At 27.0% G+C, this 14,476-nt stretch overlaps 1 protein-coding gene across 1 annotated transcript in view; it reads right to left on the bottom strand.

Moving 5' to 3' along the window:
- The window catches only part of LOC121118961 (kin of IRRE-like protein 1), a 331,486-nt gene extending 317,244 nt beyond the window's left edge, over positions 1–14,242 (bottom strand). Inside the window, exon 1 of the mRNA XM_040713567.2 lies at positions 14,086–14,242. The gene's annotated coding sequence lies outside the window, so the exon portion shown is untranslated. The remainder of the gene's footprint in view (positions 1–14,085) is intronic.
- Between the last annotated feature and the right edge of the window lie 234 nt (positions 14,243–14,476).

The raw sequence follows: 14,476 nt of genomic DNA, 5'->3' as shown, positions 1-14,476 counted from the left end.
GACCGTTCAGTACAGTAGAATTTTTCTTCAGGAAAGACTAATACAGTCTATATGCTATCCCAACAGACGGGAAGTCCAATAAATTCGATCTAATTTTCTTCTTAACATGTCTCAAAGTTTAATTATTATATATTCATTGCATTTTCCTTTTTTTTTTAAATTTTTTCATGCTTATAACTCTTGCAAATACATTCAATACAACATTTCAAACCGTAGGAAAGGTAAAACAAATTATAATCGGCCTATGTACATGACATATTAAGAAAAAAGATTAAAAGCACTGACAATTCTTATCAATAAGGTATACTTAGTTCAAAATAAATTGTAGGAGAAACCTTCCTGAAATATCCACCAAAACTGCCAAGGCAGTTTTTGTCGGGTAGATCTTACTGAGCTTGGAATCTTCAAAGGCCCACTCCTTACCATATCCTACATTGTAAAGTCAAGGTGATTTTAAAATGAAGAAAAACGCCAAAAATATTTAAATTTCTATCTTAACCATTCTGACAACTCATTTTAAGTGCTTTTTTTTCAAAAAAAAAACAAACAACACAAGCAAGTCGCAAAATTTTTTACTTGAGTAAAGAAAGCTCTACGCAGAAAACTCTTAATTTAATGACATTATACTTAATAAGACACCTAAATAATAGTTTTAAATTTCTTAGGTCTATATTTTTCAAAAAATATATCATTTAATGAAAAAGAGAAAAATACTGTTTTCAGATTATCCAAAATTTAAAATTTCCAAAAAAGAAATCGGGCAAAAATACCAATTTAGTATTGATTTTATAGTTAATACAAATAAATTAACAACACAACAATTATATATATGACATACCGAGTGATTACATTGTAACAAAATTTGAATATATATACAAATAATTTGAATTGAAACATTTAATCAACTAATATGAAAAATCATTTCTACTGTCAATTAATTTTTATTAATAATATAAGTTCTATTTTTTCGCAGATGTAACCTTTTGTAGCAATTACATTTTCAGTGAGACCCGGAGATGGCTCTGATGACTTTTTATAGATTGAAACTAAAGATTAAAAACATGTACTTTTTCGTAAAGAAGCAACTTTTTTCGAGGCAATATTTGTATTGAACATTTCAAAATTTTGCCTACTCTCTTGTTTTCAATTAGTCAATAGTTCAAAGATATAATTAATTTATGATAAAAATATATCAAATTATATATAACTCAATAATTAATTATAACATTGATAAATTATTAAAATACCATTCCCCAAATAATTGGATACTAGAAATATATGATAAATTAAAAATTTACATTGAAAATGTTGAAAAAAGATGATACAAACAACATATAACAAAATAACATAAAAAAAGTAAACGTGGATCAAAATTATAATGTTACTCCTATCTATTACAAAAATAGATAATAATAGGACAGAATGAAATAAATTGGTAAATAACAAAATAGTCTCCTAACAACAATGAAAGTTTTTTTACATCCAAATGAGCATTAATTATCAGCACCCATTGATAATAAAAATATACATGTCATTATTTTCCTTTATTGGCTAATTTATTAAACAGTTTCCATATATTTTTGAATGTAAATTACTTATTTTCTGTGCAAAATAATCAACATAAAAAATAATTAAATTTATTTGTGTTTAATATAAAAAAGATACTAAATCATTGTTAATTTTGACTACATTTCTTATTATTCAGGTCTACACTTGTCTTATCTCCTAGGTATGCACCCATGAATTGAGACTTTCGGCTATTGGTCCCGACATGCCGCCAGTTAACCATTACAAACCGGTCCAAAAATTTAAATGCTTATTTCTACATGTGTTTACAATATTTAATTCATTATATGTATAGTTACATTCAACAATAAAGTTTTTTCGCACGCTAAAATGTCTAATTTTGTGCCTACAAACTACGATGTGCGGACAACATTGATTGTCTGATACAAATTGACGCTTCTCAAGCCCATCAAATGCTTGTGGAAAATTACGGTGGACATGCTCTAAGCAAGGGTAGGCAACCTTTGAGACATGGAGGGCCAACTTCAATATTTATAATCAATGAGTGTACCACTATCAACAATAATAGTAAAATACATTCAAAAACTACATGAATATGTTCTAATTTGCGCATGTCAGTAAATATGCTTTCGCTTGCCATAGGTTGCCGATCCCCGCTCTAAGCAGAGCACAGTGTTTCTGGTGGGTTGAAAAATTCCAAATTGGTGATTTTGACTAAAGAAATGAAGAGCGTGGCTGGCCATCAAAAAAGTTTAAAGACGCCACATTGCAAGTATTTCTTGATGAAGATGATGGTCAAACACAAGAACAGCTTGCAAAACAATTGGGAGTTGACTGTCGGACCGTTGGACCCATGCTATATGTCAAAAAAACCCAAATATGACTCCAGGCAACATATGGTAATTTTCCTTGATAACAATGAACCACAGCATCGCTCTCTAATTACCCACCAGATTGTTGAATTGTACAATTGGGAACTTTTTTCATGTGGCTTACTCACCAGACCTGGTGCCTTCCGACTATCACTTGTTTGCATCGACAGACCGAGCAGTCAATGATTTACGCCTCGATTCTCACGCTGAAGCCAAAAAATGGATCGATGGCTGGTTTGCAGCCAAATACAATCCATTTTTTAAAAGAAAGATGGGAACAATGTGTGGCTAGTGAAGGCGCATACATTGACATTTAAATTTCCGATATTTTATTTTCCTGTACTCCTTGTCTATTCATATTTGAGACTTGAGAAGTAAAAAATATAAATTCATAGGAACACATTTTTTTTGTAAATTGCTAATACAATTTTCTAAACAAGTCGGACCGGGATTTTTGGAAAAATTTTAATATCTAAAAATTTATGACATAACTATCATAGATGGTTCCATTTTTGTTAAATTAACATAATTTTCATTGCGTACCAGACTTCTAGAGACAGCTATAAAAATTCACAGGAATCTTTTCATTAGTTTAAAAGATATTAACCTAAGTATGACACTACTTTCTAAAATTTCAAATTCAATTTTGTGTTTGAATTTATATTGTTCTTTGATGGGAAAAAATACTGTTCAAGCTAAGCAATGGCTTGCAAAATGTTTTGTGGATCCACTGCAAATTATTTTAACTACTACTTAATACCTACAAAAATAAAAAATAAGGACTCATTTTCCTATGGTAAGATATCTATTTGTTAATTTTATGCTGACACATATGCAAGGATGTATCATTTTAGTACCATTTTGACAATGCAGTAAAGTAATATCTGATGTTTAAACCAGGGATTCTCAACAAACAGCCCGTGGGCAATTATATTTCAAATGCTTTCTAAAAAATATAAAGAAGATTTTTTTTTCTTAACCTTTATTTCTGGCATTCATTAGAAGGGATAATATTTACTATTATTAATAAGTATGAATTTTGAATCTAAATGCGCCATATATTTTCATTTATATTTAATTGGAATCTTGATAACTTTACTTAAATATTATATGAATAAAAAAAATGAAAAATTTACTGGGTCACTGCTCAAACAGTCTAACATAAATAGTCTATGGCTTCTGGGAAAAGACAAATATCTCGTAGAGTATAAAGTTTTACGTTAAATTTTAATTTAAAATGTTTTTTTATTTCTTAATATTTATCAGCATTAATTTTTAATGATAAATTATTTACCTGGGCACCGCATTACTCAATAGTTTAACTAAAATCGAGAGTATTGTTCAATTCAAAATTATGGGTTCCAGGAGAAGGTTAATGTCTCGTAAAGTATGAGGCATACATATTAAATTTCAATTATTAATGTTGTTTTTTTTCTTAATAATGATTAAGATTAATTTTTAATCATTTAAATTCTTTTTTAAATTTTTACTCCATTTTGAAATTAGATTGTTAAGAAATTAATCTTTTGGAAGTAAGGTAACCCTAGTTAGTTAAATATTTATTACTGCTTGCTATACATACATGAAATAACATTTTACAACTATAAGGCAAGAAACATGACCACACAACGGGGTATTTGTGCTAGTTCAGCAGATTCTACAACCTAGTTTACATTAAAATTTTGTTCAATAATATACATATTTTTTTTATAATTTCATAAATTTTAAAATGCAAAAGTCTTTGTTTTCCTCATTCATTGGTTGATGTCTCGTGTAAGATAGGGCGGGGCCTCTATTGATGAGATGTTCTTCACATTGTCGTTCTTTAACAAGTCCTAAATAATTATCTCCTGAAATTGGTTCATTAAGATATATATCACATCCCGACTTTATAAAAAATGTCATCGAGAGACAAGGATATAAAAAACCAAAACAATAACATTAAAGTTACATTATAATAAAAGTCGTTACAAAGTAGCTCATAAAAGAATATCAAACTAATTACCTCTAAATGCTTAATAAAACACGAATATAATGTTTTGCAGTATTTACTAATCCATTAGTGTCAGTTTTCGTTTGTATTATCATAGCATATAACATATACAGGGTTTTTGTTAAAACTCCATTGATCTTCCCAAAGCTAATTCCATTAAATAATCATTCTTATCTAATTAACATATGAATGTATTCTGAGGGTACAATTTATCTTTCATGTATGCATCATTTTATATCAAAATAATTGCATGTAAAATTGTCAGTGGTTTCTAATATTCCACATAGAATCCACTCCCGTCGCTTGTCTCTATGAAATTATACTCCTAATTTAAATGTTCCAGTAAGTTTATTTAAATATGAATCATTTCAATGCAGACGTTAACAATTTTTTTTTTAAAGTATTGATACATTGACAAATTTCCCTTCTAATTCTTTGCCAAATTTGATAGTACTTAAAAGGATCTAAAGTTGGAGAGTTTAAGAGCACCTTCTAAATAAGGAACCCAGTATTTTTTATAAATTTAGACGTTTTGGCGAGAAATGAACAATTTTCAATGCAATGATTTATATCTGAATTAAGAATAAATCTGCCTCTGAAATATTTTTTTTAACGAATCATTGTTCATATTTTTAACTATTTTTTTTTGCTAAATTGAAATAAAATTTGCAGATATTGAAAAAGATAAATCAAAATAATTTATAAATAAAAATAATATGAAGTTAATTAACTAAAAAATGCAAATAACATGCAAACACTTTCTTCAAATAAACAATTATAGCTGCCCTTTGTTTTTACAATTTTCATGCTTGAACGGAATTGTCTTCTTATATTGCTATTATGTCAAAAAAATGGTTTTTTTTTTAAAAAGTTGAAAGGAACTGATTAGGGGAAAATAGATATTGATCCTTATAAATATAGACCTTGTTAGTATACCATGCTTATATTAAATTGAAATACGTTTTTATGAAATAAAATAAATATTAAGCTCACTAATGAATATCCAAATTACATTTTTTACTACGGTTTAACACTGTTAAGATTTTTTTTCTCCAAAACTATAACGTAAAATAATAAGTAATATTAAATAATGACTGTATATTAGGGCGTTCATTTTTAACTTTTACTTAAAGGAGTAGTGTAGACAATTACCGGATTTACTTCGTTAGGATACGTATTGCTTCTTGTTACGTACGCAATGAGTTTGTACAAAAATAATAGTAGCACATTTGGGTCTAATGAATCGCGCATCCATAATTGCCCTCCAATTTTTTACTCATTCATCCTAAAGTATGTACATGTTACAAGCATCTTCTATTCAATAATTACAACTACTTATATTTTTATTTTCGATTGGAATAGAGCAAATATTATTATTATTGTTATCATAAATTCTATTCTTTGAGACCTATAAGAATTGCATTTAGTTATACTCCTCCGTACAACACCATATAAGTTTTATCTTCTCAAATATTACCTCATTTTAGTATCATTAATATAATCAAACAAGCTTCTCCCCATCTCCCATAGAAAAGAGTATCCAATACTATTTATATTTAATGTTCGTTTTTATAGTACTCCATCTCTCTTCATTTTTGAAGAGAGAACACAAATTAAATACATATAATTATATTAGAGCTTAGTTATGGTTTACAGATAATTAATTCATTATTTAATATTATTATTATATGTACATAATATTTGTCAGAAATTATGTTTATTTGAAAGGAAGATGGAAGCATTTAGTTAAATAAATTTGATTAATAATAATACTCTCACGTTTATTTTGTTAAAAAATGAAATATATATTATTAATACAATTAATTTTTTTATAAACTATTAACAATGATGAATTGGCCTATGTATGTTTAAAAAAACTAAACTTTGATTTTTTGTCCCTACCCATGATTTTGTGTATTCTAACAAACCAAAGTAAATAAACATTGATTTGTTAGAAAAAAAAACAAAAAAAAAACATTATTCCAACCCACAAAACACAATAATACATTTTTTAAGCTACTTTGTTGGGCAAAAATAAAGATTATAATACAAAAATATTGATCTTCTCTTTCTAAATATGTAAAAAAAGTATGCGTGTTATACGCGGGGCATCCATCGATTTAACTTTTTTCTCTATTTTTTTTTTGTTTCCATAGAATAATCTGGGAAAAAACATTTTTATCACAATTATTTATTTGCAAAATAACTAAAAATGTTTTTTTTTATCATTGATATTTACTAAGTAAAGAGTATTTACCTTTTTTTTTATTATTTGATCGAGATGTGCGACTTAAAGATGAACAAGTAAAAACAGAATATATGAAAACTTTTTTAAACTAGCCATTATCGAAATTCAAAAATAGTTGAAAATCAAACCCTTCTAGTGTTTAATTTTTTTTTTTTTCTCATACCATCCTTTCACATAGAAAATGTCAAAATTGAAAAAATAATTAAAACAAGTGTATAAACGATTCACTTATACATGTCAGTATAAAAGTTTAGAGGTAAAATTAATAAAATATAATCAGATGCAGTAAAAAAACACAAACTGGCAGCACTGATTATAAAGTAATTCAGTTTTAGATAATTATATAAACAATGACGTACATATATTAATATATCTTATTACTGGGAAAGAGTTATGCGGTGTTGCAAGCCTAAGGGTATTCGAACAGACATTATAATATGGCACCTGTATATTATACAAAATGTAAAATTATACATTTAGAAAAACTAATGTCTTATAAACTTCAAATAATATACGAACATATAAATGCATAAAAAAAGTGTCAACATGATAAGTCTATTTTATATTTTTGCAAAAAAATTGTCTAATCAAAATTTGGCAAAAAAAATATATAAGGAGCTATTTTGTTGGCAAAATCTTCAACAAGAAGATTGTTGTTTTACAAAATGAAATTTTGAAAGAGAGATAATTTTGAATTATATAGGTTGTAAAAAATACAAACAGGACCTAACAGCTGTTGATATTATTTTTGAGGATGGTTAAGAATAAAAATAGTAAATAATTATTAGTTGAGACAACACTTTTTGAATCAAATCTAAAGAAGAACATATATGTTTCAGTTTAATGCTTCAGTTCTATGTAAAGTAAAAGACTTGGAAAAGCCTTTCCTCTATCATTTAAATTTTAGAGCAATTAAAAAATAATTACCAACACCTTTTTTTTGGTAGTGTGTATGTTAAGACTAATGAAGAAGAAATTCGCTTCTTTTGTTAGGCATCAAGGGAAATTGTTTGGCAATTCTTATTTCAATGTAAAAATACTCGTACTGTAAATATCTGAGATTACATAAGGTTTTTATTTGAATTTCAAAATATTATTAAACACTTAAGATTTTATATATTGCCCAAATCAAAAATAAATAAATATCATCACCATACAAGTTTAAAGCAACCTATACAAATTAAAATTCTTAGAACGCCATTGCCTGATAATTATGTCAAAATTATTGATAAAATCTATAAAAAGATTTTTGTAGGAATGAAATTTTTTTTTTTTGAAGTTTTATGCACAAGTTTACCTCCATATTGCATGAGATACGTGTAATAATAGTATGTTGAAATACAGACGTATTTAAGTACAAAAAATACTACGTACAAATTTGCAAAACTGGTGATTACTATCCACTCTTGTACTGAGTGTAAAAATATCTAAAAATTCTTTTTTTATCAAATTTTAACTACTGTGATGAAAATAATCAATAATTCAAATGATATTAGTATCAGGAAAAACATAACATTTTAAAAAATCTACAATTTTTATCTTGATGAAAAATTGTTGAAAAATATTGATTTTTATTTTTTTCAATTGTTCTGTCTTGAAACTATCCTGAATCTCCTCTAACAATGTGGAAAAAAACAAAATATAAATAAATACTGTTTGGACGAGGAGCATTAAGTCTAAGTATGAACTATTTTTGCGGGTCTTAATTGAGATAGCATTGCAATAGTCCTTAATTTATTCTTTTTAGCTGCCAAAATTTTAAAACTCTCATTAAAATAATTTAATTACACCATCTTGTGTGTAAAACGATATTTCTTTATAAGGAGTAAAATTATCAGAAAAGTGCAGTCGATTGCTTACTGTTTTATGGGCCATAAATAAAAATATCCTGTTTTATAATAATATTACTGTCTCTAGTAGCTGAAATGTATTTATGAGTATCAGTAATATGGTATTAGCTTCAAACTACAAAATTTGTTCTTTTCGACTTATTTTAAGAACTTGAGTATAGAAGTAATAAAAATTCATGACTATATTAATAAAATTAATATTAACTTTATTTAATTTTGCTACATTATCTAATGGTTTGTAATATATTCAAGAGTTATTTTTTATAATGTATACTAGTCTAATCACAAAGAAACTGTTAATTTATAATTTCATTTTCATTCGTTTTACAGATTTTTATGTTCATATGTTGGCAAATTTCCTGTAAATTAATATTTATTTAGATTTTTCTTTAATAGTAAAACATAGCAGACCCTACCATAAGACACTTAATGTAATTGTCTGTCAAAAGCAAACTAACAATGAAAATTTTGTGGACATATCTACTAACATAATATAATACATCATTTGAAAATCGAATTAAGAAACCACAGTGTGCTTAAGCAAAAATGCATCAAACTTTACAACTTAAATAAATTCCAAACAAATTTAAGTGGTTGAATGAAAAATACATGATTTGAAAGAAAAGTGTTGAGATTTTCTTTTTCGTTATCAATTTTTTTGTAACGTTTGAGGCTGATGGCACCTATGAACAAAAATGTAGAAGTGGTGGCCACAATATCAAGTGCTCGGAGGAGTTCATGAGTTTCTTTCAGAGGTAAATCCTCAAACCTCGATTCACAAGTTTACAAAAAAGCACAACGCAAAAGACATGATCCTGAAAAACTACATTGGCCGAAAACGCCAGCTCAGAACAGCAATGGTAAAGAACACCAAATTGACCAAGGCTAAGAAAATCTTACTTTGGATGAAGGAAGATTTTATGACCTCGTTCCTTACCAGATCTGAAACAATTTGGCTCTCGAATTTTACACCAAAGCCTATGCTTTCTCCCATGGAAATACTGTTGATTTGACTACCTCTAAAGGACTGGAGTGGACACTCATGTCTCAAAAGTTTATCATCAGATTGTGCAAGGTCTTGCAAACTCTTGTAGAGGGCCTATATTATAAAAGCAAGGTTTCAATGTCTGTCTGTCTCTTTGATAAATATTTCCTATTTCCTTAATTGTTTTTGTGGGTTAAATTTCCAGATGAAATGTATTTTTACTCTGTATTAAGCACTAATTATTCTATTTAATTCAAATTTATAAAATCAATCATTAGTAGGATTTTTATCATTTTGATGTTTTGTGTTCATCACGCTTAATCAGATTTTGTCTCGTCTATTTGGCGAAGAAGATACAATTATCAATATACAATGGAATTCAGAGAGGATTAAATTACGCTTATGGTTAATGTTTATTTAGATTCAAATTTTTATTTTTTATGAAATACTTCTCGTTGAAGAAACATGAAGTCAAAAATACAAATAATTTTAACTTTTTTCCTCATTATTGGTATCAACTTTATAGGAATAAATAAAGAATTCCCATGATGATTTTTTTATATTTGTTATATTTACAAACTGATAAAGACATTTTTAAACGGTATGCTCCTTTTTTCATTAATTTTAAGTAGCGTTTCAATCAATACAGATACGTATCACGAGTGTCCCCACAAAAACATTTGGACTGAGAGATAAGATAAAGATTATTGAATGTCTGTCAAAAACAGGATATATTCAAACACTGGTTGTCTCTAAATAGAAAGTGAAAAAATTCCTTACTTTCAAAACTATTTAAAAATTGTTATTTTATATATACTTTGATAGTGAATTTTTCATATTAAAATATAGCCTTTTTCGTTTCACTGATTTGACTGTTTTTAGTTAAAAGGATTAATTTTTAGTTAACCACTTACGAAATTGTCACTGCCATTAAAACAATGGTTTACCACACTTAAATACTAATATCAGTTACTAGAAAAAAAGTATTCTAAATTTATCAAACTAAAAACCTACTAGAATATTGTAATAGCTTCAGCATCATTTAAATCATTAAATTTAATTGATAGAAAAATTTCCCTTAAAAAATAATTCGCTATATTTAGCTAAACACTCCAAAAGGACAATGATAAAAAGATGTTTTTTTTAGATTTCATTTCATATTTTTACGATTTATGTAGTTGTCAATTAGTCATGGTGATATCAGGTCAAACACCTAATTTAAAATGTCAGATAGTCATTTGCAAAATTTTAAAAGCACCTGGGATATTTTCATATTTTTAGCTGATTATTTCAGAAATAAAACAAAATATGACTAGTTTAGTCAAACGACTTGAAAAAGCCTCGACACTTGCTGTACACCCTCTTCAAATTAAATTAGACTTTGTTTTTTTTCCCCAGGAACAAGAGGGAGATCTTGAAACAGTCGACTTCATTATGGCGTCATCTCTCATGCACGTTTTCCCTCTTCTCCTTTTGTCCGTATCAATCCTTAATTTTAAAAATTACTCATGGCTGTGTAAACAGCTGTCATGCTACAGCACATCTTTGCGGCAATTTTATTCTCAGAATAGCTTTCTTTGTGTAAGGGAACTATTTAAGTCATTTAATTAGCAATAAGGTAACTTTATTGCTGATATAGCTGACCTTCTCCTGCTAGCGTCATGCGGCAACAAGTTGATAAACACACTCGCTAGACCCAGTGGAACATGACACGTACCATATGCGTTTATACACGCCATGAAAACCATTATTAGTGAATTAGATGAAATATCAAAAGTGGTCTAAAACTTTTGCTAATTGTTGTCTAATGGAGGGATCATTCAAATGGGTATTTGAAAATGTGCTGATTGAAGAAATCTCCCCTTTCCAAATCTTAATTATTCCAATAGTAATAGTGTTATATTTATACATTTCTGGTTGTATTTAGAAAATATAAGAGGCCTCTGCGTAACGCGGTTTCAAATATCGCAAATTTTGCATAACGAGGTATATTAAATTATTTTGGCTCCCTGTATAGTGCAATATTGTCCCCTCATATCACTTTTTTAAATAAAATATTAAAAACTATATATTGAGACAAACAAGATTTGTAGCAGTTGATGATTAGTATGTTTATATTATTACCATATATTTCAATAATAGAAGTGCAATATTTTGCATATAGAGGAGTGTCCTGTTATATTTTTACCCCTTAAAACAGATATTAAAAATTTGGATTAACTTATTCATATAACTATTATTTATATATAGTATACAAGGTTGTGGAATAAATGTTGATTAGTTTCCGAATATTTAAATTTTAAAGTATTAAAATGACCGGATAAAAACTAAGTAAATAACCCATTGATATTTTATTTTACAATCTTGTCTGGCATACATTATCTTAAATGATTGATGATGAATGAAATGTTTATATTGTCCTAAATATACAGAACACAAAAAAATAAATAGTGAAATTTAACTTTTTTAAATAATTTCTCCTATTTTACATGATGCAGAAATAAAAAAGGCCTTATACAATGCCAACTTCCTCTAATGTGGATTTTTCTTGTTTCCAAAAACCCCAATAAGTGAGTACTCTAATGTATAAATATGTAACTAGTCATTAAATAACCTTTACAATAATAAGTCATGTGTGATGAAAGGAAATTATCTTCCCAGGTCAGAAGATCGTATTGTATTCTTATATCAATGATGACTACCAATAAACAAGTAAATTTTACTACTGTAATCATTTATTACGTAGAAACTAGCCATTATAATTTATAAACAGGAACTTCATACTGTTCATTAATTTAATTTTTAATTTTTTTAACATTATCTGTAAACCATCTATAACAAAAAAGAAGTATTTATATTTACTATTAGATAAATATGTTATATTACCTCCTAAAATTTTAAGCCAATTTGTTTATAGTTTTTTTACTCTTGTTGTACAAGTTATTGACTTGAAGCTTATGAGACCATATCTACTTCCCTTCATACTTTATGTAACCCTATGTAATTTATAACGTCTTTAATTATTTTGTTATTTACGATTTTTAATCCAATATGAAATTTTATTCAAAAATATCAATAGGGTAAGAACCAACAGCCTTGTCAATTTTCACATCATTCAAGTGTTGTCACACTACCAAAAAACTAAGTATTTGTCGATACTTTTTCGACAAAAAAATAAACACAAGTTACATGACTGGAAATTGAAATTTACTTGCATGTCCGTTTACAGAAATTTGGTTGAGGTAGCATTTTACTCGGAGATTTAAACTCTTGTTTGAAACTAAATAAACTTTGATCAAGATAAAATTTTAAATCTTCCCAATTTTAATGTACACATTTGTTATAAAGATTCCTTCTTGAAACTACCTGATGAAATTTATGGAGAAAGTAAATGAGAGGTTTGTATCTTTTTTCCCCTAATTGGGAAATAACGACAACTATCCATGCAAAATCAAAAGACTTGCCTGGTCAAACTGAATCATATATGTTTGAGTAAGGATTTTATAATAGTCCATAAAATTTTAAATATAAGGATAACACTTTCTGCCCAACCCTGGATACTTAAAAAAAAGGATTCATCTTCCACAACGCAAAACTATTTGATAACTACACCACTCACCTCTCAAAACCAAATATAGACATTTCCAAGCATATTTTATTTGATGGATACCCTAGTCTTGGGAATATTTTACTTTGTTAGGGAAATGAGGCTGACTTTTAAGTGATTTTTTAGTATATTATTTTTTAATGTGACTTATTTATTTATACAAGATTTACATTTTTGAGATTATCTCTCCGATTTTTTTTTCATTTAAAAAATTAATATATCCTTATCTTAATTTTACTATCAGTCATAAATAATAACAATAAACAAACGGCAATAAGTATCGCTGCTCGTCAAAAAATAAATAAATCATAATACCTATGTTGATAGGTTGAATTAATTTAACAATAAACAATAGCAATTATTTTTGATTTGAAGATGAGTAAGAAAATTCATAAAATTCGAAACAATAAATAATTTAGATTTTTTATCTTGTTTAACGCACTTTTTTAACTTAATTTATGAGAAAATCAACAAGCAGGTTATATATTTACAACAAAGTATTAAATTTATGTTTCAAGAAAGGTATAAAAAATAATATCATCATTTAAATGTAATTTATTTAGTGTCTCATAAATTTAAACATAATTTTAATATAAAATATATGCAGTTTTTAAACAAGAAGATAAATCCTCTTTTGTTGTATGCTATTAAATATACGGCACATCAACACAAAAACAAGCTTCAAAAAATTGCTCTTAGAGACATTATAAATTTTTTAAATTTATTTAAAATACTAGATCATGTCTAATATAAGTATTTCAAGTCATATGAAGGTTTTAAAACATAGTTATTATTCATGGGTATCTTAAATCTTAAAAAATTCATATAAGACTATTTTAAATGTACTTAAACATAAATATTGGGAACTATGTAAATTTTGAAGTAATAAGAAAAATTGAACTGTATTTATCTTTTTTCTTTAATGTTTTTGTGTTTACTCATCACACATATAAAAAAATAGTTTTCTTCTAGAACACTACTTAAGAATAAAAAGTAAACTTACATCCAGAATCGGTCAAATTTCAAAATATTGTAAAATTTGAAGATATTAATGTATTTAAAATCACTTAATCAGTGTAAAATTTTCACAATACTTTTATTTTTATTCTTTTGTAATAAATATTGAGAGATGATGTCACATGGGTTGTAAAAATACTACTAAGTATTCAAAATAAAAAAGCAAAAGAAGAGGAGAAAAGCTCAATTACTCTTTTGAAATAAGTTCTTTTCTCTTCGAGTATTTCCCTTCGAAAAACTCTGCGTGGTACAAAAAAAAATTCCCTTCCATTTCCCCGTTGTTTCATTAGCTTTTAAATATTTTATTCTTTCGATATTACTTAATATATATTTAAATACCATACCCAATATAAATTGATACACAAATTTGGTCAAAG

Source organism: Lepeophtheirus salmonis, chromosome 5 (genome assembly GCF_016086655.4).
Source record: "Lepeophtheirus salmonis chromosome 5, UVic_Lsal_1.4, whole genome shotgun sequence".
Taxonomy (NCBI): Eukaryota; Metazoa; Arthropoda; class Copepoda; order Siphonostomatoida; family Caligidae; genus Lepeophtheirus; species Lepeophtheirus salmonis.
Note: the sequence above shows the minus strand (reverse complement) of the source record. Positions and strands in the feature narration are given on the sequence as shown.